Below are 27,867 nucleotides of genomic sequence, written 5' to 3' on the forward strand. Positions count from 1 at the left end.
TGTAAACCGCCTTGAATAAAGTCTAAGGAGAAATCTGAGGACCAAGAAAGGTGGTATACAAATACTTGTATTATTATTATTATTATTATTATTATTATTATTATTATTATTATTATTATTATTATTATTATTATTATTATTACCTATACACATTATGCTGCACTGTCCTAAATATCAAGCTTTAAGACATCAATTCTCTCTCCCTTGCTCAGTGCTAAAACAGGGCTTTCAGAGAATGCTATAATTCAATACCTTCTGGGGGGTGACGATGAGCATATAACCCGAAAGTTGCACAGTTTCTAAACCTGAGTAACTTGAACCGAGCCAAGCTATTGGTCCCAAGTAACCATTGAGTAGATCACATCCTGGCAAAGTCTGTAATTGGCTGTTTTCTGTTTTTTAAATAATATATGCACATATGTATAACGTTATGTTTGTATGTATTTGTGTGTACAATTATGTGTGCATATCTAGCTATCTATCCAGATATATATCTCTGTGTATTGCTTAGGTCTCTATTCTTGGTATGGTATCTGTTCAGAGCCCTTATTTACCAAATATTTATGCCAAGTAAAGGTTGAACGAACGAACTATGAGGTGCGGTAAAGGGTCACCAGAAGACAGAGGTGGGAAGAGGCCAGTGTTATGAATTTATGAACACCAAATGAGCAACTTGCTTCAGTGACCTTGAGAGTTGGACCTTACACTCTTACTAAATTGCAATGCAACCCTAGTCGGAATACAACCACTGTCACCTGCATATATTCTGCAATGTAAGAATGTGTGTTTGCAGCCCTTACAGCAGCCCTCATTCAGACCATAGCTTGTTGCCACTTCACCCAATGGAGGAGACCACCCAAATATGTGTTCTTAAGAAAGCGTTTTTCCCCCTTCCACTTTGCAAATCTTCTTCATTGAGTTGAGAAGATTGGAGATGTCCCTTCTGTATCCCACGTGACAGCTGCAGCAAGATCAAAATGTCTTGACTTCAAGGTAGCACTTGCAATTCTTTTTTCAGAGATGGCAGAAAAATTACTCAGTGGCCTTACAAGACATATGCCAGATTACAGTAAGAGCACGGCTTGCTATCTATTTTAACGCATGCTGGTTGACTCCACCAGCTCAAATGTCCCCCTTGTCATATCCAAGCACGTCAGCTGCAGGACTCCATGTAACAGACTGCTAATTCAGTTCCAGCCTTGAAGTCAATTGATGGGCAGAGGTTTGTGTTTACAGGAGAATTGGCCTGTCCTAGAGAGATATCATGACAATGAACTTTTGACATGATCTGAATATCTTGGACTTACTAGAACATCCGCTGTCTCCTTGACTAACATCATGGGGGGGGGGGGGACTATCCAAGAGAAGCTTGTGCTTAGATACTGTCCTTCAAATCCCTTAGTCCTGGCCTCCTGCTTTTTCCCTGCAGCTCTGTAGTGGATCTTCTCAGCTCCTGTATCTTCTTCAAGATTCTGTCTTGTTGGCTTGCAGTCTTTGTCAAAGACCTAGAATTTTTGACAAGAGCCCACCTTTCACAACCAAGGTTTACAGATGTTTTGTGGTTTCTTTGTGCAGAGGTAATGAGGCAATTCATCCCTATCTCTTGAACGCACCTTCCTTTCATGGAAATAATCACTTTTGTATTGCAGCTCTTTCATACCCAGCCCAAACAGCGCATATGTCAGGCACAGCAATAATCCTAAATGATACAGTGTTCTGAAGACAAAAGCCTGAAAATATTTAAAGAGTGTTCCTCATTACCTGATGAATATTCATGGTAGGACAATTCGCAGCCAATTGGCTCTGAGTGGCAATAGAGGTTATATTTCACCTGCAATGTCAAACTGGGTTGTGAAAGTTCTGACTTCCAAAATGTGCTGTAGAATGGCAGATTTCAACCCATTCCCCTGCCTTGGGGCTTGCCTGGAAATATGGGACCTCAAAGAGGTGACATGCATGAAGACCGAGGGTGCCATGAAACACCCCCTCCGGTTCAGCGCCCTTGGACCAGGGAGCACTGCAGGACAGCTTTGGAAACTGTTCATAGATGCCTTTCAGCATAAGCAGCAATCTTCAGTGTGGATGTTACGATGCCGATGGCGATTTGTTCTGAGCCATGCATAGTGGCATGACTAGGGTTTGTGTCACCTGGTACAGGAGGCCAGCATGTCAACCCCATGATGGACCTCCTCCCATGCAGTACTTAGAGCAATGCCTCTGGCGGTGGGTGTGGTGATGCACCATTGCCCTGCTCCCCCTGGTTTTTTTGCTATAACTTTTGATAGAATAGAGATATTTCGTTTCATTGCATTCTGCATTAAATTACATATCAAATCATATATAACATGATGGTGTAATTCAAAAATATCAAGGATTTAAAAATTTTGCCAGTAGTGGGCAGCAACTGTTACCCTGCTCATGCCCGATCTCGTCTGATCTCGGAAGCTAAGCAGGTTCAGGCCTGGTTAGTACTTGGATGGGATACTGCCTGGGAATACCGGGTGCTGTAGGCTTATACCATAGTCTTTCGAGACTGAAGGTTGCCAACCAACCAACCAACCAACCAACCAACCATCCAACCAGTAGCGGTCAAATAGGCTATGTCAGAATGCTAATGCAAGGGAGGGCACCAGGATGCAGGTCTCTTGTTATCTGGTGTGCTCCCTGGGGCATTTGGTGGGCCACTGTGAGATACAGGAAGCTGGACTAGATGGGCCTATGGCCTGATCCAGTGGGGCTGTTCTTATGTGGTGTCACCCCCTCCCGTCCTGTGTCACCAGGGCCTCTGAGAGGAATTTTATCAGGGTGTACAAAGTTTCTTTTGGGCCCCTTTGCAAAGGAGGAAGGGTAAAACGGAGTGGGGGAAGGTGGTGACAGGTGAGCAGAATGGGGGCAGGGAAGTGCGAAACAGGGAGGAGGGAGGATAGAAACAGCTGGAAAAGTCTTTGGAGCCCAAGTCTACTAACCCATGTGGCATCACTAGGGTACCCAGCATCCCCAGGCGTAGTAGTGTCCCCAGCATCCCATGCAGGCAACAAGTCTGAGTAGATAGGAAAACATAAGAATTCAGGAAATTTCTGGGCCCCCTCCTTTGGCTTCTGGGCCCCCTTTTTGACCCTGGGCCCGGGTACTAATTACCCCCCCCTCCTAGGCCCTGCATGTCACACGGTGAGGCCTGCATCCCCCCCCCCCAACGAAGCCACTACATAGGGCCAAGCTGTACACAAATATTGGTGGGCAAAAGATAAATTCCTAATCAGATGACATTCTGATGCTTCAACCAAATGTGATGCATTGACTCACTGGGTTGTATATTGTTTTGGTGTCTCTGTACAACACGGTGCCCACCTTTGAATAGCCACAAATTTAGCTTGCACTGTTGGATATAATGAGGCAAGTCAGTTTGATGATGATGATGACGACGATGATGATGATGTTGATGATAATGTAGTCTTTTTTTAACCTTTTTCAGAGGAATGCACTTAGATTTCTATCAGTGTATTGAAACAGACAGCAATGCAAGGATTTTGACTTTGAAAAGTTCATTTTCTTGGCAACAAGAAGCTATAATTAAAGCTATGCTATAAACAGTAATCTATCATTTAATACACAAGGGCTTTCTCTGCTCTTCTGGAAGGCACAGCAGCAAAACCCTAAGCAGTAGAACTTAGTGCAGTAAGGCTCTATTAGTAATTCTATTTTAATTTAGATTGTAGAAAAGTAGAGGGAAGTATATATGCTGAAGGCTGAGTATGCAAAAAATCTCCAAAGGGGGCAAAAAAGAACTTTGTTGGTGAAAGCTCAGCATGCAATTTTTCAAGTCAGGATGAGATTTTTTTAAAGCTACATTTTTTAACCTCTCTCTCTAGCTTCTTTAGGAGCAGCAATCAGGTGCTCTGTGTATGTATGAAAGCAATCCATAAGCAGTCGAAGTGTCCCAGAGTTTCCAGGTGCCAACAGGTAAAAGTGAAGTCTTAGCAAAACTGCATTCACGGGGAATAAGCTTCTTCTGTAGTGACCTTGCTGCCAGCGGATGCATTGTTCATGCCTGAATGGAGTTTCTGACAAAATCAGCATACAATCATCAACCATTTATCTGAATGATTCAACTGAAGAAGATACAGTCACAATGAGCCTTGACGGGGTCACTTTGAAAGTGCATTCTGGCATTCCTGCATAAGAATATTCCTCAGTCATCAAAGGCATCTCCAACAGGTGACTTGCAGTTCAGTTCTGAACTGTTAAAAAGTTTGGGATCTATAATGATTCTGTTGTGTTGATTTCACTGGAAGCATCAATTCGGTCCTTAACATGATGGTGATGAGTAGCTCATTAAACGTGAAAAGTAGCTCATGATGGTGACAATAAAAGTAGCTCATGTTGGCAATGAGTAGCACAGCTGGGTCCAGCTGAAAGCTGCACATCAGTGTTATCCACACTGATCAATGAGATTCTTTCACCCTTGACTGGCCTCCTTGGAACTATCATCTACCCCTCTCATCTGCTGCTCACAGTGGCTAGCACTTCTGCCCCCACCCATGATACTACATAAGGACTTTCTGCCTTTGCTGAGTGAATATTTTGTCCACCCTCCAATTAGTACCCTTGGGCTAGACAAGGGTTTGGAGGAGTTCACTTGACCAGCTTGTCAACCAATAATGATTTTCTTTTGAAATTCCTTTGGAAAAAAAATGTGTATGGTCTCTCTTTGGATGTATTTGAGTTTAACCTAAAATTCCTTATGCGGCTTGCTGGACTGATGAATGGAATCTGTTTATATACCAGATAAAACCATAAGGCAGCCAAGAGAAAAGAGTTAAAACCAATTAAAATCCAGAGGCATAAACATGTTATAAGGCCCACATTAAAATAGTCGGTGTGGGAACTTTAGAGACTTTGGGCCCAATCCTATCCAACTTTCCAGCACCAATGAAACCTAGAGGTAAGGGAACAAACATTCCCTAACTTTGAAGAGGCCCTACCCTACAGGATGCAGCATGCACCCTGTTGGCATTGCTACATCAGTGCTGGAAAGTTGGATAGGATTGGGCCCTTTATCAAGGAATGAATTCCATAATTGGGGTTCCACCACAGAAAGGTTCCCATCTCCAATCCTCACCAGCAGTGATTGTGTGAGAGCAGACAAGAGAGCAGGACCTAAAGTTTGGGTAATTTCATTTATGTCCTATTCAACTTTTACATTCGACAAAAGTTCAACAACAATGTTGGAGATTTCATCTTCTCATAGGCAGGACTTGTTGATGCAGGATACAAACTTCAGATTGTGCACTACAGGCAGTCTTTAGGAAGTGAATGCATACAGTAGCTGGTGTTAGAGATGTCCTTCCATGTCAGTTTCACTTTCAAGACAAGCCTTTGGCCAACTCCTTCCAGGGATATGTGACTTGAGACTGGCAGAGTGGCAAGGAATGGACTGAAATACAGGCAGCCACCCAAAAGTGACATTGATGTGGCTTGGGTTTATGAGAAATAACATTGAGAACAGCCGTTAGCATCTAAATGTATTTCTACTTCTCTTTTTTTGTCACTGCTAGGGATGTGTAATAGAGGCTGTGATAAGAAATTAGATTTTCCATCTCCTTTAAGGAATAAAGGATTGCTCTCCATCACCTTCTTTGACTCCCTAATCACAGCAGACCCACTCTGTTCTTCCTGTTTGTGTTCACGGACTAATAAGCAATTAATTCCCTGTTAAGCTACGCTTTTTAGTACAGCTTTAGCCTCTGATCGTTGGACTATAGCCTACCTCCTGTGAAATGGCTACAGTGCCACCTTTGTTCTTCTGGCACAATGAATCAAAGAGTGAAAAGTTCACACAAGAGCTTCCAGTAATTAAGGGAAGTGAGCATTTATTGACACTATATACTACATTTACCTTGTGGCAAAATTCGTCGGCTTCCTTCCATTTTACCGCCCTAGGCTGAATGACAGTCGTTGCTGATGCTGCAATTCAGAATTATAACTGCTGTTGATTTGCATTATTTTGATGGGCAAAGATTGCTTGCCCTTTAAAGGTGAAATTGGGAGACCCTTGCGCTTTGTTCCTGTCGCCCTCTTGCATGATCTCCTCCATGGGCCCAGTCCATGTGTGAAGGGAAGTGGGATTGCTCTGACTGCTCTCTGACACCAAGGAGTGTGTGGATGTCAGCCTGAATCCCTCTCCTCTGCATGATGGAAGGGAAGCAATATGTACATAGAACTTGGTTCTTTTGCAGTGTATATTTGCCTCACAGCATGTCAACTGGGCTCAGTTGTGTCACCTTGTGCGGAAGGCAAGAGTGTCACCTCCATGATGGATGTCCTCCCATGCAGTGGGCAGGCCAATGCCCCAGACGGTGTGGTGATGCACCTTTGCCCCTGCTGCTTTTTTTGGCTATAACGTTTGGTAGAATATATTTCAATGCAGTTTGTTGGCAGTAGTGGTGTCATCCCCCTCCCATACATTTCACCTGGTGTAGCCCGCACCCCCCAAAAGATACCACTGGCTAAGAAACCTCCATGGTCACTGGAGGGGTAAATGCTTGGGGATGAGAGTGGATGGATGTAGGAAAAGAAATAAGTGTACAAAAGGATTGCTTCTCTTGATACAGACCATGGAAGAGGTCCGTTTAAAAATCCCTTCCTCACACTGTGGACTCAAATCAAAGTAGATCCCCTGCATGTCTTTCTTAGAAAACAGTGCAGACCAAAGCAGACATGCCCTGATTGTGCCCTTAGCACAATCCCATCCAACTTTCCTGCACCGATGCAGCCACAACACTGTCCTGAGATAAGGGAACACACATTCTCTTACGTTGAAGAAGCCTCCAAGATTGCCCCCCTTCCACTGTGGGATGCAGTGCAATCCCCATTGGTACTGCATCAGTGCTGGGAAGTTGGATAGGCTTGGGCCCTAAGAATAATATGTAGTTTAGCTCTAAGAAGGCTGCTGAGAGGTATGGATGGTAATATCTTCAAATGATGTCTAACGATGATACGTTGCTGATCAGTTCATTTCTGATGTGAACCGTGTCTAACTTAGTGTTAATCCTGTGCCAGCCGTACTGCGTGCACTTACTCAGTTGCTTTTAAGTTTTAATTAATCAGTACAATCCCACTAATTAATGTCAGCCATACTTGCATGGAGAGAGGTCCCCAATGGATCTCACTGGTTTTCTGTTATTTAATTAGCAAATCCCATTCCAATCCTACCTTTTTTTGGTTCATGTTAGTGACAGAACTGTATTCTTTCTCTTCTTGCTCAAATGCACTCACCCAGAAAAAAAAGTGCAACCAGTGAAACAAGGCATGTAGCTCTCGTGTTCAGAATGGAGCAAGAGAACTACCTCCAAGAGAGAGGAGCTTCCTTTGTGTCTTTGTGCAGAAAGGCGTACATCAATCAAGGTGTAAAATGTTTGCATGTCTTTAGGTTAATGAAACTTTTTGTGTGTGTGTAGACATCTGATTAATGGATTATTTCCCCAAAGTTCACATCTTGACAGATAACATGAGAATCATCGTTAATGGGAATTTGATTGGATGGGAGACAGACTTGTTTTTTTGAATAGGTGGTATTCCATCATGCATTGAGGTTGGACAAAACGCGATGCCATTTCCAACTTGTTTGCACAATGAAAAATGAAGGAGGAGATAGAAAAGGCAGTTTTGCAGGCATGTGTAAGTCATTTCAGGACTTGGACAAAAAAATAATCAAATCAATACACAAACCTCAGAAATTTACAATTGCTTTAGAATCTCCTTGTGCCTGAGACAGTGTACCAAGTGCTTTCATCCCTTAACAGGTGAGGTTCCAGCTTCTCTTAAGAACATAAGAACAGCCCCACTGGATCAGGACATAGTCCCATCTAGATCAGCTTCCTGTATTTATTTATTTTATTTATTTATACAGGTATTTATATACCACCTTTCTTTTGTTGTCAGATTTCTTCTCAGACTTTAATCCAAGACGGTTTACATAGGCAGGCTGTTCCAACCCCCGTAGGGATTTTTACAATTGAATAGTTCTAGTCTTTCATATAACTCCTCGTTCCAGCTGGATTCCTTCCCGGTCTGGCCTCTCTCTGGCCTTTCGCCTCCCACGCTCCACTTGACGGCAACTCCTCTCTGCCACCGAGGGTCAGCTCATCAGTATATCAGCATGTCCTCAGTTCTCAGGTACTTCTGGTTGTTTTGAACTGGCAGCCTCAGATCTTCAGGCATACAAGGCGGCAGCTCTACCAACTGAGCCAGACCTCCTGCCCACAGCGGCCCACCAAATGCCCAGGGAGCCCAACAGATAACAAGAGACGTGCATCCTGGTGCCCTTCCTTGCATCTGGTAAGAAAGAGGAAGATCCCTTGCATCTTCCTCTCAGTTCCTGAATTAGAAAAGGAAGAGGAAGACAGAGCAGAAAAAGAAAGCGTGGAGGAGAGGAGGATGTGGAGCAGATGCTCACTAGCCCACAATTCTCCTGCTCTCCACGATTTCCCTTCTGCTCCAACCCACTTTTCTTTTTCCAATTCAGGAAATTAGAGGAGAAGGAGCAGTAGAGTGGTCGGTGGTCAGAAGTGGGTGTTCACTACAAATCTGCTGCCTGAGGCAACCATCTCAACCAGCCTCGTGAATGGACCAGACCTACGCCAGTTTCTGCTTCATAAGTATCATTGATGGTGTAAATAGTGTGAGGGAAGCCCATATGGAAAAAAGGATCTGAACCAATAACCAAGCATTCACAAAGATGATGTGAAGCCTGTAAATGGAAGAAAGGTCTTAGGGCTATAGCCCTTTCCTCAAATGTCGCAGAGCAGGGCAGGGCAGAGTCTGTTTTTCACCTACACATGTAGGCAAGGAGCACAGATTGGGGAGCCAAGTCTAGGAAAGTTCTTATATATGACCACCAGGGTCTGTGTCATTTCTCTAGGTCATCTGATTCTTTCCCACTAAGGAAGCTGAGGTTCCCTTCTGGTCATTGTTCAAGGGCAGAGGAGAAGTGGTAGATAGGCTTGGGTCAGCCAGCCCCTGTCTCACTGAGGGAGAGAGTAAGATGCCTGGGTCCTGCTACCAGAGTTTCCAGTTTGAGTCCCTTGACCATTAAGGCAGGGATGCAGGGTACGGGAGCAGCAGGTGAGGCAGAACTGACCCACCGTAGTTCATGGAAAAGCACCACAGCCACTCTACCTGCTTACACCTGAAGAGGCTCTCCTTACACCGCAGAAAGTGGGTGTAAGGAAACCTCCTCGGGAGTAAGGAGAGCCTCCTTGGGAATAAGCAGTTAGGGCAGATGCGGTGCTTTTCCATGGACAACGAAGAGGCAGTTCTGCCTCACCTGCTACTCCCTCACCGCCCATCCCTGCCATTAGGATTTAGCCAACTCTGACACTGACCAAAAGCCCATGCCTTTCATAGGGCCCACTGGCCAGGCCATCTAGAAAGACCTCAGTAGTGGTAGCATCTAATGCACCATCAGATGGGGCTACCACAGGGGGCCTAGTGCAAGGCTTTTGTCCCATGGTCCCTAGCCACCTGGCACCAGCACTGTCCCAACACAAACTATTAATTGCATTTCTAGAGAGGAAGCCACAATAACGTCCTACCACCCACATTTGAAAATATCTGCTGATATTTCTTGGGCATAGAAGGGAAGAAAATAAAGCTGTCTTAGGGCGCAATACTAACCAACTTTCCAGCACTGGCATAGCTGTGCCAGTGGGGCATGTGCTGCATCCTGCAGTTGGGGGGGGGCAATCACGGAGGCCTCCTCTAGGTATGGCAATGTTTGTTCCCTTACCCCGAAGTTGCATTACCCTTATGTTGGTGCTGGAAAGTGGGTTAGGATTGCACCCTTAGAGGAGAAGCATTGGGGGGCTGCAAATGGCTTGTATGGAACCTGGTAGTGCCTAGGCTGAGTCCTCACTATTTTCTAGTATTCCCCCCCCCCCACCAATTCAACGTTGGAGTTATCACATTAAACCCAAACTATACAGGGAGAAAGTGGTGTTCCTTTAAATTCATCTGGGAGGACACAGTAGGAAGAGCTATTTTAAGTGGAGTTCACAAAAGAAAAGAGAAATTGTATTTTAATTGCATCAAGATAACAGTTAATCTGTTTCATGGTGAATCAAGGCATGCATCTGGTGCTGAGCAAATAGTCTCTTTTCTTTTGAATAAATGTGTTCCGAAAACTCTGCATCTTCCCATAGAGACGCCGACTTTATGATTCCCTCCCCACCTTTCTACTTCATTTATCTTTGACATTTAATTTCCAGATGGGTTTGTAATGTGACAGATACTTTATTTCTTAAGGTATCCCAGTAGTGAAATCATTTCTGAGAACCCAGAAAACCTGATGGCTGCCAAAGAAGGGAGCAGGCTTCTTGCATTTTGATGTATTCACTGATTGCTCGGAGTTTGTCCCTTGCAGCGTCAATAACGCCAGCTTAAGGATCCATTTTGGGGAAGGGTCCATTTTGCCACATGCTAAAGCGAAGGAACGTACATTGTCTCTCTAGTTAATAAGGTGGAACAGAGAGCCAAAGAGAAGGTGATACTGGAGAACAGGGCAGGAGAAGGACAGTAGGTGTGAATAGTAGAGCATATTTTTGGCCAAAGTCCCAGGTACAATTTCTGCCATCTCCAGGTAGCACTAAGAAAGACCCCTGTCTGAAACTTGTCAGAAGCTGCTGCCAGTCAGGGTTGACGGGTGACTCGACTCGTATGACTCAGAATTTTTCCTGGACTCGTGCAGACTCGAGATACTCGTGCAGACTATTTTGAAACCCAAAGTGACTCCGTAGTTGGGAGTTTTTCTCAGGAACAAGTGGAGACTCAGACTGGGTTGTAGTCTCCCAGCTTCTGTGGATGGCCCTCCCACCTGCCCACCGCTTCAGTCCCCTTACTCGCGCTACCCGGCCCGCCTTGTTGAGCTGGGATGCCTCCTCCCTCCCTGTAGGACTGTCTGTGCTTGGCATTCCTTCTGAGGGTGGAATTGGGACCTGTGGCTCCCAGTAGCTGTAGCATGCGCAGCGGCCACACCTCGGGCAACAGCTTCGACAGGCTGGCCAAACCAGGTTGAGGGTAGCCGTCGGGTCATTGACCTTCGGTGAGATTGGGACTCGTCTATCCCGAGCATGTGAAGACAGACTCCGGTGAATTGAGCGGATGAGAGCTACTAGAATAGGACCAATGGTCATGAAGGTGGTTTCTGCAAGCGACGTGGTACGCTAAGAGCATGGCAAGACACAAAAGACGCCCTGGTCAACCACTGCACCCAGTCCAACCATCTTGACTTTTGTTCTGCCATTGGAGCAAGATGGAATCTGGGAAGAGAGAGTGAGGCTGACTATGCGCACCTCTCCCTCACTTTAATCCAATTCACGTGCAGGTCTTGACATCCCAGATGTCACCCCTGGGGGCTGGGGATAAGAATAGGCCCTCAGTTTGGCTGTACTTGTCGTAAGAGGCGACTAAACAACCACTGAGTAGATGGGGCAGGCAGAGCGGGGGCAAACTAAGGCAGGGGGAGGGTGCTGTCAGCCACAATAGTCTTTGGAGCCCAGGTTTACTTGGCTTCTTGATGCAGAGCCCAGGTTTACCTGATCATGTGGCACTGGCAGCTACATAAAGTAATATGGAAAACCAAACAAACTCCTCTCTAGAATCTTTGAAATATAGAAAATTGATTGCAGAAAGTTAGAATCATCGTGTTTAGGCTCACACTGAAATGATCCAAATTGAACTTTTGCAGCAGCAGTAACCCCACACCTGGGTCATTGAGCTTCTATACACTCCTTCATGGTTATGGGATCCACAAACCAAAGAGCTTCTGTAGCAGGCCAGTTTCCTCCCAGATTTGTCCCTGTGTTCAGGAGGGCCATGGATGCGTTCCTGAGCCCAGTGTGTATGGCTTGCAGCAGCAGTTAACACTGCATGCATGTGGTTGTGCCCCAGCATCATGTGCTTGCAGTGAGTTTGGGTGAGATAGGAAAATGCCAGGTCACAGGAACTTTCTGGGCCCCCTCCTTTGGCTCCTGGGCCCCCTTTCTGACCCTGGGCCTGGGTATAAATTACCTCCTTCACCCACCTCTCCTAGGCCTTGCTCAGAAGAAACACAATGTTGACTGTCAAGCCACTGTTGCTGAAAGGTGTGGTGGAGATGGGGGGGGTTGTTGCCTCCTACTCCCCAAACTTGCCCTTCTCACTCTCCTAAAATCCAAAAATGGTGGATGCTTCAGGTCAGCCCCACTTTCAAATTTGGAATGCACCGTCTTGAATTACTTAAAATGTTTTTGTTTTTTTTTTGTTCAAGCATTTCATTAAAGCATGAAGGGTTGTGTTCTAAGAACTTTAGGCTCCCAAAATCCTATTGAAATTAATTGGATTTAAGCTACTCTCATTGATTGACTTGTTGCACTGATTTCAGAGGTGCTTAGCCATGGCTTTCTTACGATTTAACCCAAATCCCCTGGGGGCTGGGGATAAGAATAGGCCCTCAGTTTGTCTGCACATGTCCTAAGAGGCGACTAAACAGCCACCGGGTAGATGGGACTTGTTAGCCTGGGAAGGCAGCTCATCTGAGAAGGAAAACTCTGATCCCAAACCTCCACTGCCTTGTGGCTACATCCAGTTATGGAAAAGGCTTCAGGAGTCAACCTCAAGGCAAAATCCGGAGCCGGAGTCCCTGAGGCAGTTCATGGCTGAACACAGTCACATTCTGGCAACTCCTGCGACGCCGCTGGAACCAACCGTATTGGCCTCTGCCTTTCCATAGGACCATTTCAGCGACGTGGAGAGGGGGGATTTGCTGCATGGGTAACAGCCTATCCTCCATACCTACTTTACCCAGGCTTCGTGCACTGGAGAGGACACTCTGTTCCAGAACCACCATTCAGAGCGTGACACCATAGTCTTCTGAGACTGAAGGATGCCAACAGAACCCAAACACTTTAAATGAGATTTTTTTTTAATCTCACCATTTGAAATACAAGTGCTTTAGAATGGCTCGTGTGTCCTCACCTTTTTCATTTTCACAGATACCAAGTACAAAAAAGAGGAAAAAAATCTTGTGACCCATAAATTACTAAACAGCACAGTCTTACACATGTTTACTCAGAAGTTCCATTGTATTTAATGGGCTTACACTCCAGTATTGTAACTCAGTACAAATGGGCATTACACTCAAGCCACCTTGGCTGCCCTTCGGGGAGAATATAATTCCAAATGAATGAATGAATGAATGAATGAATGAATGAATGAATGAATGAAAGTTTGTGTGTATAGGATTGCAGTCTGTGGGCCCAATCCTATCCAATTTTGCAACACCGATGCAGCCACAATGCAGCCCTGAGGTGAGGGAACAAACATTCAATTACCTTGAGGAGGCTTCTGTGATTGCCCCCACCTCCCCAGAATGCAGCATACACCCAATTGGCATGGCTGCATCAGCACTGCAAGGTTGAATAGGATTGTGCCCTAAGTGTCATTGGATACTCCGCGCCACTGCATGTCGGTCATCTATCAAATATTATCAAATATGAAATATTATCAGCCATCAGATGCTGTATAACTTTTTTTTTAGTAAACTATCTAAACATTATTTTCATGATCTATCACATACACAAAAATCAATTCAACCATGTTATACTGGAATCAAGTGTTGATGTATATGAAATACAGATACATAGAATGTATTGTGACTATTTAGCAAATAGATGCCGTGCCGTGGGGGAATCATGACATTAAGGTCTGCTTCAGCAAAGTCTGGGAGAATGTCCAAAGCAAATGTGTTTCTCCTTCATACTTTTGCAGGGAGAGTAATTGTTTAGCCTTTACCCTTCAGCTAATTGCTCCATTAATAAACATGTGAGGCTAGTGTCCATAGGCAAGAAAAGATACTTATTTCTGCCTACCTACCACTTTATTCCTGATAGAGATATGCAAAAACATGCATACTTTAGTTTCTCTGTGTCTCTCCCTCACCTTGCATTTTTCTTTTCCCCTCTTGCCTTAAAAAAAAGTCACTTTATTTTCAGTTCTGCTGGGTTTTGCTTTCTCTCATCTTCTCATTACCCTTATGCAAGAGCCCATCTCCTTGGGAACTTGCTTGGAATGTTCACTGCAAAGAACATGGAGAAAGCTTGAGGAAATAGGTCACATGAGTGTGTGTGTGTGTGTGTGTGTGTTAACAAGAAGAAGAATCCAGCAATAATTATTTAAAAAGACCTGAATCATATATGAAAAAAAATAAATCTTCCTCCTTCACAGAGTTTCAAGTTTGTCACCAGTGTCTGAACTGCGTTTCGGCCATCACAAATCCCCTTGTTCGTCAGTCTGCTTTTGTGTGTTTTCTCCTGTCAAAATGAAATTAAGTTTTAAAGTCTGCACCCCCCCCCCATCAGCTGTGCATCTGCTTAAAGGGCTGCTAAAAGCTGGGAGTAATTGACTTGATGATTCCTTTTGTTTTGGGAAGGGCTGGGAAAGGCTAGTTATTTCAGTTAAAAACTTGAGTCACCAATTTTTTATATATTAAAAATGAATATTTTCCAGCACTTTGAGATCCCCATTTTTTTTTCATAGATTCAGCACTTGTGCTGTCCTTGCTCATTGCTGCTACTGCAAAAAGAGTGCCAGGAGCATTTGGGTACCATTATTAAAACTGCTATACGGTGAGGCTAAACATCCTTCCTTCAGCAGTGTGTTTTAACTCTCTCTCTCTTTCTCTCTCCCTCTCTCTCGCTATCTGTCTGTCTGTCTGTCTCTCTCTCTCTCTCTCTCTCTCTCTCTCTCGCTCTGTGTGTGTGTTTGTATGTGTGTGTGTGTGTGTTTGAGAGAGAAAGAGAGAGAGAGAGCTCCAAATCCTGTTTGTGTACAACACAATTTTCTGCACAATTATCAGTCTGGAAAGTCAGTGAATAGGGGAGGAATTTAACAGCATTTTGGAGGTTTTTGTTTGTGAATAATGGATTTTAAAGTGTTATTTTTCCCCAGCAGTTCGAGGGAAGAAGGAAAAGAAAAATACACAAACCAGTCACTGTGTTTGCTGATGTGAACGGTCATGCCAGGGTTCTCTGCTAATGTTCACGAAGTAATGAAGTGTATACACTGACATGGACATTTTAACCTTTCATAAATATACTCTTGAATTATTGCACAATTAACCTTGAAAGCTGAATGGTATTTAAAAGAGAAATGTGATGTGCCCCTCCGTGGGTCTTAACAACGCAGAGAATTGTTCCAATCAGGGTGTGCATGTCTACTCACACATTTGTCTTCTGCCACTCAGATGCATGGAACTAGTTAGTCTCCTGTTATGAATGGTGGGCTGTGATGGGCACTTGCAGGTGGGACATGAGAAGGATGCAGTGGAACACTGCAAGGGGAGCGACTGTAAGGCAATGGTCAAGCTCATGCAGAGGGTCCCATGTTCAACCAGTTGGGAAAGACCCCACTCTGAACCCTGAAGTTGTGTTGCCAATTGGTGTAGATTTGGAGAGGGCAGATTTTAGACTTCTTTCTTCCTTTCTTCCTTTCTTTCTTTCTTTCAAAACATGACTTAAAGTGGCAAAGCATATTACAAAGCGGTGGCTTGCAGGAGTCAGAACCAGTCACTAAAAGGTGCAATTGTTTTAATATTTGGTGGTTTTTCCACACATTTGTGTGTATACTTGCTCAGTAGCACGCAGTGCTCAAAATTCTGTCTGTCCATGCTCCAAAGATACTTAGGCTGGGATTAGAACCTGGATTCCATGTAACCAAGGGAGAGAGGGAGAACCATACTTCAAACCACTACAGCACTGGGTGGGAAAGAGAACTTGGGAGTGATTGAAAATTCCCACTCTGACTGCCTTCCATTCAAACATGTTTGCGGCTACGAAAGCTCATTGTGTCCAATGTTCAACTCATTTTAGCTTCATATTTGGCTGTTGACCTAGTTTTTGTTTGAGATGATCTTTGTTTTGTCTTTGTTCCCTTGAATAACATTTTACAGTGACTTTTTTTCTTTGTTTTGTACTATAAATTTGCCTTAGATTATAACCTTAGGGCCTAGTCCTATCCAATTTCCAGTGCCGGTGCTGCTGTGCCAGTGGGGCATGTGCTACAGCCTGTGGTGGAGAGGCAGTCAAAGAGGCCCCCTCAAAGTAAGGGAACATTTTTTCACTTACCTTGGGGCTGCATTGCGACTGCACCAGTGCTGGAAAGTTGGATAGGATTGGGCCCTTAATGTAACAAGGATTGCCCAATGGACAATAAGTAACTTATGCAAGATGATGACCCAGGTGTCAAGATATATCCCTAGGCGAGTGGTCCCAAACTGTGAGTCATGGCTCCCTGTGGGGCCATGGAAACCAGCCAGGGGAGCCACAGAATCCTTGTGAAACCCCACTGGCCTATACAATGTATATGATTGTAGCCCTAATGGGAAGCCACGGCCAATGGCCCAGTAGGTCAAGGGAGTTGCCAGTTGAAAAAGTTTAGGAATTAGGCATATGTCTCTTCTGAGCCTGATGCTTCTTCTTGACTCCTTTGAAAAAAGTTGCAAAGACTGTATCTAAACTTCCTGATGTAGGAGAAGTCACAGAGCTCTCCTTCCTCACTACATTCTTTGCCTATCCTTGTATTCTATAAACCTACAAAGTTTTCATCTTTCAAAGATCCCTCTAGAGCAGGGGTATCTAAACCTTTTGGCCTAAGGGCCACATCAAATATCTGGCACAGTGTCGAGGGCCGCAAAAAAAAAAAAATTAAATATAAATTTTAAATAAATACATTAGAGATGGAACTTAGATGAATGAATGAATGAATGAATGAATGAATGAATGAATGAATGGGCTCAAATGTCCAGGATTTCTCCAAGCACCAACAGAGCCCAAGAAATAAAGCACACACTTAAATGGACCCCCATTCCCCTACCCCATAAGCACGACTCTGGTTGTGTTTGGTCAACTGGACCAGAGGCTCTCAGGGGATCAGAAGCTGGCCAAGGTCCAGATAGAGGCTCACCGCGGGTTGCATCTGGCCCCCGGGCCGGGGTTTGGAGACCCCTGCTCTAGAGTAACATTGTCCACTCTGGCTGGGAGTGGTCTTCAGCAGGAGCGTGTCTCAGTCCTACCTGGAGATGTCAAAACCTGGAATCTCCTGTGAGACTCCATCATTGCGACATGGCATTACACCTAGCATTGTAAGTAGGACCAGTGAGCATGGAAATGACTTGGAATGCAAGGGACATGCATCGCAGGTGTTTTTATGTTAATGCTTTTACCACAAATAGTGTCGTTACAGCCATTTCTGCTGACAAGCCAACTCCTTCCCAGACAGGTTAACTGATTACATGCATTAATGGCAAAGTTCACAGCAGCAACAGGGGCCTGTTTTCTGCCATATTGTCCAACATCTGGAAGAAAGACATGGAACTAAGCTTAATTTATCTTAATTATTTACGTTTTCTGCACACAAAAAAGTTGTTGAACAGTCCAGGCATTTGAATGGATTTCAATCTAATTTTTGCCAGTTCCACTACTAAAGGAACTGCGTTTACACATTACTGTGTAAACACAAGATTCTCTTGTGTAAAGAATCTGCCTTTGACTGTTTATCTCTTTTTTCTATGAATTTTAATCCTTCAGCTTTCTCTTTTCTTCTTAATGAAGCTTGGGAGAGGACTCCTATCCCCCTCTACCCTGAAACACATGCCAAACTTATCCAGTAGCCTAGCATGGGAAGGAATCCTGAACTTCCCATCACCTGGGACTGCAGTGGTGCTGAAATGGCTACTGTGGAATCCCAAGGGGCTAGGAAGCACTGCCAGGGCTACTTGGAGTAAGGGAGCTTACCCCGGACAGCGATCAGGCAGTGCCAATGGGTCTCCTCAGATCTGTGCCCGCTATTGAGTGCCTGCAGATTTGAGGAGACCCACGTCAAGTCTCACAGGCCCAGAGGGGGCTTAGGATATTGTGGCAAGGCCTGCTGCCATCTCTGCTCCCCTACCGCCCTGCTCCCTCCCCTGCCATACCTTATCCCCATCCTCCTCCCACCACGGAATGCCTCCCTGTCCGCTCTGACTTACCTCTCTGCCACCTGGTGCTTGCACTGGCCCAGCACTGGCTCAGTATGAGCTTGCGCTATGCCAGCTCCACTGCCCGCCCAGCACAGACAGTCGCAGGCATGCCTTATGGCAAGTTAGCGATAGTGCGCACTGGTGCTGGGCAGGCGCATGGACATTGGATTGGGCCGTTAATCAGGTACCCTGTTATTTTTAGGATTTCAAAAGCAAGCAAGCAAGAAATTCAAAGTCAATTTTAGGATTGCTCAAAGGAGTGTCTTTTAAGTCCAGCGAACTCTCTCGGGTTGTTTCTGCAATGATCTACCTTAAAGAAGTAAGTAGTAATGATGAATAAAAAATAATAATGGTGGGATGGCATTTGTAACGTTAATGAATCCACAGTGTTACTGTGGACTTGCTCTGTGTCATTCTGCAGCGTCTTTGAGAGCACCAAATGAGCAGATTAATCCACATGCGTGTGAAGCCGCTGCTTTACATCATCATTATCGCCCTATTACACATGGCAAGGCTGAGAGGGGAGAGGTTAAATGAATGTGCCCCAGGCTAGACCTAGTGAAATAATACCCAAAGGAAATGGAGAATAAAAGTGTCCTGTTTTGCTTTCCTCTCCTCTTTTCCCTTTTGAGGGTGTCATTATCTGTGCCTTCTCAAATGTCTATTGCTAGGCCTGGATATTTTGCAAATCCCTGATGCATAGCTAAGTTCTGAAAGTCTCTAGCCTGCAACAGTTGATGTCAGAAGCATTACAGAATGACAATAGTGTGTCATTATCATTCTTTTAACAGGGAAGCCATACCCTCTGACCGGGTAATTTATAATTTGGTTCCTACTACGCTAGGTTTTGGAAGTACAACCTTCATCTTCACATAGCTCTGCAGTCATGAGGACTAAGGACATGAAGGGGGATTTTAAAGATGCTTTACTTGTGCATCACATACCAGATTCCAGGCAGTGCTTGTAACCATGTCCACTTGGGGCACTCCAAAAGCATTCTTCTCCTCTTGTGATCATTGTAATGTGTTTGTCTTCCAAAAGGAGACCTCACTATTGCTCATTATAATCCTTAGATTAGAAGGCAAGTTAAAGGCAAGTCACTGTCCCCCCCTCATCTTTCTTTAGAAAACAAGGCTGGGGAGCAGTGGCATCACTAGGGTTTGTTTCACCTGGTGAGGGAGACCAGCACTTCACCCCCTTGATGGACCTCCTCCCATGCAGTGGGAGGGGCAACACCCTGGCTGGTGGGCATGGTGATGCACCATTACCCCTTCCCACTGTTTTTTTTGGCTATAACTTTTGATAGGACAGAGACATTAATTTCATTGCATTCTGCATGAAATTATGCATCAAATGATATATAACATGATGGTATTATTCAAAACCCCTGGGGGCTGGGGGATAAGAATAGGCCCTCAGTTTGTTGTAAGAGGCGACTTGTCATGAGGCGACTTGTCGTAAGAGGCGACTAAACAGCCACCGGGTAGATGGGATTTGTCAGCCTGGGAAGGCAGCTCATCTGAGAGAAGAAAAACTCTGACCCCAAAAATCCACTGCCTTGTGGCTATATCCATTATGGAAAAGGCTTCAGGAGTCAACCTCGAGGCAAAATCCGGAGCCGGAGTCCCTGAGGCAGTTCATGGCTGAACACAGGCACATTCTGGCAACTCCTGCAACGCCGCTGGAACCAACCGTATTGGCTTCTGCCTTTCCATTGAACCATTTCAGCGATGTGGAGAGGGGGGATTTGCTGCATGGGTAACAGTCTGTCCTCCTTATCTACTTTACCCAAGCTTTGTGCACTGGAGAGGACACTGTTCCAGAACCACCATTCAGAGCGCGATACCATAGTCTTCCGAGACTGAAGGATGCCAACATTTGGTATTATTCAAATATATTAAGATTTAAAAAATTTTGGCTAGTAATGGTGTGTCCCCCCATTCACATCACCCGGTGAGGCCTGCACCCCCCCTAGCGACACCAGTGCTAGGGTGTGAGACTACTGTTTCTCCATAATATCCTCTACTTCTGAAAACAAACAAGAAAGTATGGGCTGGTGGTAGCTGTTAAGACTATTATCTCTTTCCCATAGTGTGAGCCAAATCCTATCCAGCATTCTAGCACTGATGCAGCTGTGCCAACATGGTATGCACTGCATCCTGCAGTGGGGAGGCAGTTATAGAGGCCTCCTCAAGGTAACGGAATGTTATCTCCATGCCTCACTGCGGTTGCATTGGTGTTGGAAAGTTGGATAGGATTTAGGACCTGTGTCTCACAGGGTGTCCATTGCAGAAATTGTAGGTGAGAATTTGAGAAACCCATTGTATTCAAAGGGCTTTAGTGCACTATTGTACCCCCAAATGCACACACACACACACACACACACACAAACACACACACACACACACTTGCATATTGCATACACTGAGTTGTATCCCAATAATGAACAGTAGATTCAAGGGATGATTTTTGCCAATCCCCCATCTGTTTGCTTGAACTTAGTGCCCTCCCCCCAATATCTCCTGTGGATCCCCAACAATCAGGGATATATTTTTTTTTGATTGGGGCACAGGGGACTGCAGAAAGAAGGTGGGCTTGCAAAACGAACCCTTTATGCCCTTATGTAAATGGTTCTTCCATTGTAGAAGTATGTGTGCAATCCATGTCAGAGACACTCTAGCCCACTATTGTCTTCTCCTCCATACTTGCTTTTCTGCTCCATCCCTTCCTTTTCTAATCCAGGGAGTAGGGAAAGAAATGGCAAAGGAAGCAATGCAATCCTGTCCTTGCTCCTGGATACCTGTTAGGGTAATCACCATAAGAACGTAAGAAGAGCCCTGCTGAATCAGGCCAAGGGCCCATCTAGTCCAGCTTCCTGTATCTCACAGTGGCCCACCAAATGCCCCAGGGAGCACACAAGACAACAGACACAACCTGTGTGTGTGTTCACCAATCCATTCCTGCTCCTCCTGGACCCACACTTCCTCCCCCTCCAAACACAAGGGTTTAGATATGCTTATTTCTAACTGTTGTCAAGTGTGATTGTGAGCCCTTTGGAGCCAGGAAACCATTCATTGATTTATTTTGCTATGTAAACTGCTTTGTGAACTACTCTTGATAAAAAGCAGTACATAAGTATTCTTAACTATAATAATTATTAATAATATAGCTAGCTCAATATAATACTCAAAGTAATGAAATATTGTGACATTAATGAGATTTAGCAGATTTTTTCCAAATAGGTGATATCAGTTTCAACACAGTGTTTAGCTCCCAGATTTAGGTTAGCCACATTCGATATGATAGAGGGATAGGGTGAAGGTAGACCCCAATGAATTCACCCTATTCATTGAATTGAGTCAAATGATTTTTTTTCCTACACCAATGTACAATTATGTGTTGTTGTTGTTTTTTAATCCATTCACTCCAGGCTGATTTTTTTCTTTCTCCCTCAACCCTCATAGCCAAACAATCAACTCTTTCTAAAAGCATTTATTGAATTTTTTTTCTTTGTGAATTAAATCCAATATAGTTTTGTATATAATTTCAGCTTCAGCACTTTGAAATGACATCATGCAATGTTTTGCACAAAGCCCTCGATGTGATTTGACAAGTGAATGGACCTCCCTGACCGAGATATTCCCAACTCAAAGCCATTAAGCCCACAATAAAAAAAAAAAAAAAAACATTAATTGTAAGTTGTGTTGAGAGCTGAAATGAAACTGCTGACTAGTATCTTAGCTTAGGGGAGGAACTTCAGAGTTTTAAGTGTTTCCATCTGATAAACCTTTGAAATTACAGCTCTGCTTTATTCCAGATGCTTTACTAAATGCTTTACTAAATGCCTTTGTTGACATTAACAGTGGGAGGATTGTCTAGAGTTGGTCCTCAAATTTATATAATATCTATATATAGGCACAGTATGTATTTCTATTTAAAACCAGCAAAATTATTATTAAAATCCACACCTCTGAATACAAATGCTATTGATTGTATACCTCTTGTGAAAAAATTAACCCTTACACTGCTGTTCAGATTGTGAGATTTTTTTTCAGTTTCTAAGATGTTCAATTCATTCTTCTCATCTAAGAACTTGGTTATGGCATGCAGGCAGGCAGATTCACCATCATTCCATTGACTAGAATTTATTGCCTGTGTGATCACCAGATAGTCAAATTAAAAGCTGACATCAAATGCCAGGATTCATTGATGTCAATCCTAGGGGATTCCAAGGTGCACTGTTTCAAAGTGAAAACAAATTTTCAGTTCCTACAGCTAATCTCTCTCTCTCTCTCTCTCTCTCTCTCTCACACACACACACACACACACACACACACACATACACTCCCTTTTCCCAACACTGATTACCCTGGGGTCATCCAGTGACACTCCCAGTATGCTAGTAGGATGGACAAAAGGAAGGACTTCAAAGACAAGCCAATCAATGACTTCCCTCATTGACACTCCTGGTTACTAATATAGAGTGGTTTCCACCTTGGCAGGGAATTAGCTTTGGAGCAGAGTCCTACCAATAAATGTGCACTTCCCCAGTGGCTAGTAAGTATACAGGTTGAGTATCCCTTATCTGGATTTCTTGGGATGGGAAGGTGTCTGGATTTCAGATTTGCCTACATTTCAGAATAATTGCATAAATATAATGAGAGCTGCTTCTTCTTGCTCTTTCCACTGTTACCCATATGGGTGTCTGCTGGCATCTTTTGACTTCTTTTGAACAGTGTCTTACATAGGTGCACACCACAGAGCAGAGAATAGAACTTACAACCTGTATGTGGGAATGAGCACAAGAGCTTCTGGTGTTCACATTACAGAAAGTTAAAAAAAAAAGTCTTGGACAACAATGTCTGGATTTTGGATGTCCAGATAAGGAGTAATCTACCTGTAATAGGTGCGAAAAGGGAGAGGGGTAGTCAATCAAATGGTGAAAAAAACAAACTGTTTGAGAGATTGTTAGCTGTCTTCAGAAGCATGGGGGAGGCCAACATGACTAGCAAACATGAGTATATCATGAACTCATGGTCTTAAAACTTGAAATACACAAGTCCTTAATACACTGTTCTTATGCATCTCTCAAACCTTCTCTCTCAATGTTAAATAGCTGTATTAACTGTATGTAACAGTAATAATAATTAGATTAGATCTTCTGTAATTTAAAAAAAATGGTAATTTAGTTTACCATTTGGTACTAAGTACCAAAAATTCTCTTAGCGTGCACTGCAGAAAGCCTGTGCTGATGTTTGAAAATAGCCTACTAAACCTGAGAGTGATTCTCTGTTTCTCGAAGTTAATAGGTCTTTTAAAGATGCCCTTGTTTACAGTAAACTTGGGTCAGGGAACCCAGACGACCAATGTCCCAACTGATTGCCCAACGAAGTGAATGCAAGACGTTATCGTCATCACTCTTAAAGAGGACGAAGGAATGCATTTAATTTGTAACAAAAAGGTCTCAGGATCAGGCCATAAATAACATTCAGACAGCATTGCTGTGTGGTGCCCTATCTATAGGAAAGGTGGGTGTATAGCTTTTTATAGCTCCAGTTGAAGACTTAAGGTGACTTTATAGGATGTGTGCTTGTAAATAAACAGGCAGAGCAAGGCTAAGCAGGCAGGTAGACAAAGTGTTTAAAGCTGCCCCAGGGCCACATAAGCAAGCAGCATGAAAGCCCTTGCTTCTAGGGTGCCTCTTGCCACCCAGCTGCAATTTTGGGGTTCTGTTTTTTTAGCTGACTTCATTGTTAGGGACCTCTTTCTTTATGTGAAGTTGTTGTTGTCACTCCCAGCTAGTTGAAAGTTTGTCCTGGGTCATTCTGGATGAAATGCACAGTATGCCATTCTTGTGCACGCACATACAAACAGGTGCCATGTGGCATCGCAGCCCATATGGTATGCAAAATCAGTCACACTTCTGAGACACCTGTGCTGTGTAAATGGTGCGTAAATGGCACAGCTCGGTTTGAGCTGAGCTGTGAATATCTTTGCCATCTATGAGTTCTTTTCCAGATTGAGACTTATAAATATGATTGGTTTCCATGTTCATGATTTACGTTCCTTTCTTCAAGCAAAGGGAATGGGGTCAAAGAGTGGGGTGCCACGTGACCCATGTGTAATTTTCTGCACGATTTTCTATATTTAAAAGATTTTAGAGAGACTTAGGAGTGTGCTTGGTTTCCATATTACTGTATCTAGCTGCCAATGCCACATGTGTGGGTAGACCTGAGCTCCAAAGACTATTCCAGCAGTCTCCACCTTCTCCCCCCCTGTTTCACCCCTCCCTGCGCTCATTCCGCTCACCCATCCACCATCCCCCTGTTCTGTTTCACCCCTCCCCTTTGCAAAGGGGCCCAAAAGAAACTTTGTACCCCCTGATAAAATTTCTCTCCGAGGCCCTGCATCCCTGCAGAGATTGCATCCCTGAACCTGGCTCTGTTGAAGTACCAGCACCATCCATGCGTCGTACCTCTTGCTCTCCCAGACTCAGTTGCCAATGCTAGTAATAAGCCAGGAGAGCGTTGTTGGAGAGTCCCTGCCTCAAAAATCCTGGGCATTCTTGCATCTTCCCTGGCTGAGTGTGGCTGATGGGGATGTGCAGGAGAGCCTTCTCAGTGGTGGCTCTCTCCCTGTGGAATTCCAACCTACAGGAGGTATGCTATGCTCCCTTCCTCTTAAGTCGTTGGAAGAACAAAGCACATTTTAATTTTGATAGGTCTTCTTCAATTTCTTTTGATCATCATCATAGTTATTACTGCTCTCTCTCTCTCTCTCTCTCTCTCTCTCTCTCTCTCTCTCTCTCTCTGTGTGTGTGTTCTTGATATTGTTATATTGTGTGCTTTGTGTCATTGTTATTGCATTTGTTAAACTTACATTGTGAGCAGCCTTGAATCTTTGGAAGTAAGGAAGGATAGAAACATTTTAAAATAAATAAAGAATGCCCTTGCCTCTTCAGACAGCAGGGAAGGGGGTGCAGACCTTAGGACATTCAAGGACTCAGTGAAGCACTTGATTTACTTGGACCAGGGTGTTTACTCAGTTGTCTTTTGGTCCCATGCCTCCGGTCCTACCTTGCTTGCCTTGAGTATCCCTCTCAAGGGCAGGACAACCTGTGGCTATGGACTTCAGAAAAGTGGCAGTGATGGAATGGTTTTGCCTTGACCGTAAAGGAACCCCTGATGGACATCCAAGGAACCCAACTCATGGTTTCCCATAAATCAGCTGGAAATCTATCAAAGGTGTGCAAGAAAAAAAAATACTCAAATTATTTTCATTATTTCAGAATTAATTTGTTCAGATTTTTTTTTCATTAAAATCACATTCCCTCTGCTACTCGTTAATTTTCCGAATTCATTTTCATCTCCCAGTGCACTGCACACACATCATATAAGTAGAGGTGTTTGTTTCCAGTGAGTCAGATAGGATTACAGCTTGTCTTACTGAACACAATGGTCTTACTGCTGAGTAAAGTAAATAATTCCATTTTCAAACATCTCTGCATCTAGGAGAACCTCTTGGCCCGAAAGTCCCCACAGAGGGTGGGCTATTCTGGAGTTCAGAGTATTTAAATCTCTCAACCCAAATAATAATAATAATAATAATAATAATAATAATAATAATAATAATAATAATACAGGTATTTCTATACCACCTTTCTAGGTCCTCAGATTTCTCTTCGGACTTTATTCAAGGCGGTTTACATGGGCAGGCAATTTAAATCCCCGTAGGGATTTTTACAATTTGAAAGAAGGTTTCTATCTTTCAAGAAACCACAACATTCAGATGTTTCTTTCTTGATCTGGCCGCACATTTTGGCCTCCATCCTCCCACGCTCAGAGCAGATGGAATAGCTCGGCTCAGCTTGTCAGCTGCTTCAAGGTCGCAAGGTGCCGGTGGCCTCGAACTGGCGACCTTCGGATGTTATCTTCAGGCAAATGGAGGCTCAACCCTCTAGACCAGACCTCCTGCCAGTTATGCCTCCTGCCTCCTGACAGTTATGAAGCTGTCTCCTCTTGAGTTGGTCCATCTCTTTCCTTTGTCCAACTAACTCAGTGTTATCTGTACTGAATAGGCGAGGATCTCCAAATTTCCATATCAGGGTCTCTCCCATCCCCACGTGGGATGCCACGGGTTAAACACCAGTTCTTCTGCATGCAAACTATGAACTAAAACCTCTCCCTGTGGCCAATGAGTCATCACTCATTGAGAACTCTGGCCATTTGTGTTTTTTTTTTGGGGGGGGGGGGGAGTGAACCTGATTCAGTTCATTTCCTCATTCATTCCAAAATGTATGTACATCCCCCAGTGCACGGTTAAGCCCTAGCCAGGACTAGCCCTTAACAGAACATTTCCTTATTGATAAATGGCAGTATTGAAATGAAACTTTACTCCAAGCCAGTGCAGTCCCCGTTCATTTGTATGTGCCCGGAGAAAGTCGTTTTCCATACACTGCTACCCCAGTACCATGATTATGTTAGACAGAAAATGATGTACCTTTTTAAAAACATACATTTTACACCTACCTATTTTTTATTCACTTTTCTTGGAAATCTCCTGAGGAAGCAAGACGTATCGAAATTTAAAACAGCGCCACGAAAATCGTTTACCGAGGTGAAGCTGCGGAAAGCAGAAGTGACAGCAGTTATAGGAAGGAGCTTTTGCTCTTGACGTTAAGCTGTTCTGTCACATACCATCAATTGGGCCATTATGTGGCACACGAGAGCTGTAATAAATTGTCAGGTTTGCTTCTTAGCTGAAAATGACGGAATGGAAATGTACAGTGTGTTTCAGGATCCGGGAAAAGGGTGGGAGTTGGGAGGGGGGGAGATACACCAAGCAGCTGATTTTCTCTTAGGCATGACCTCACTCTCACTTCTGCATTGTCACTGTTAGGTAATTCACAGAACTGAGGTAGATATTGGAATGTTCCCTCTTTTTTATTTTAACTGAAGTTAAAAGCTGGTTCACACATCCAGCTTTATCACTGGGTGACATCAAGGTGCAATGAGCATTTGTGAATGGGGAATCACTGTTCAAAGACCATAAGCAGAACTCTCCAGCTAGTTTAGGGAGTACAGGTGAGCACATCTCCGGCCAGCAACAGCTCTTATATCCGACAGCCGCTGCTGGTCCCTGTCGACCTGCCCCCCCCCCACAGCCTCAGAAACCGGGAGGAGCCATGCTCCCCTCACCTCTGGAGGCTTTTGTGGAGGCATGCAACCATATGCTGCCTCTCTGAGGCTCAGGCTGCCCATTTCGGGTGAAAACACGTGTCTTCCATTTTCCAGGGAAAGCGGAAGTCGTGTCTTTTCTCCCAAAATGGGCAGTCGGAGCCTTGGAGGCTCAGAAAAGCCTCTAAAGGTGAGGAGAGCACAGCTCCCCCTTACCTTCAGAAGCTTCAGCTAACGTCAAGTGCCACTAGATATGGCAATGCCGGTCCTCATCCCCATAGTTAAGTGGCACACGATTGTATTGCTTTTCTGTGGAGTCTTCTGCTACCATTCATCAAGGTCTGTATTTCATAGAACAGCCAAAAGCCCATCTGGCCAAAAGCCCATCTGGTCCAGCTTCCTGTAACTCACAGTGGCCCACTCAAGAAGCACACAAGATACCTCTTGCCACTCCCTTGCAGCTGTCATTCAGAGAGAGTCTACTTCTAAAACCCTTTGCATATGCCCATCATGGCTTGAAGCCCCTGCAGGACTTTCCCTCCATAAATTTGTCCGATTCCTTTTTAAAGGCCAGGTGCCATCACCACATTGGACTTGGCTAGAGTACTCAACATAGACTACAGCCAAGCTCTGCAGTGGGTT

The 27,867-nt window shown here is 44.2% G+C and overlaps 1 protein-coding gene and 1 pseudogene across 1 annotated transcript in view; both read left to right on the forward strand.

Moving 5' to 3' along the window:
- Nucleotides 1–27,867, forward strand: part of PCDH11X (protocadherin 11 X-linked) — a 733,772-nt gene that overhangs the window by 625,836 nt on the left and 80,069 nt on the right. The window lies entirely within an intron of this gene.
- On the forward strand, nt 2,394–2,513 carry LOC136663510 (5S ribosomal RNA; annotated as a pseudogene).

Source organism: Tiliqua scincoides, chromosome 12, assembly GCF_035046505.1.
Source record: "Tiliqua scincoides isolate rTilSci1 chromosome 12, rTilSci1.hap2, whole genome shotgun sequence".
Taxonomy (NCBI): Eukaryota; Metazoa; Chordata; class Lepidosauria; order Squamata; family Scincidae; genus Tiliqua; species Tiliqua scincoides.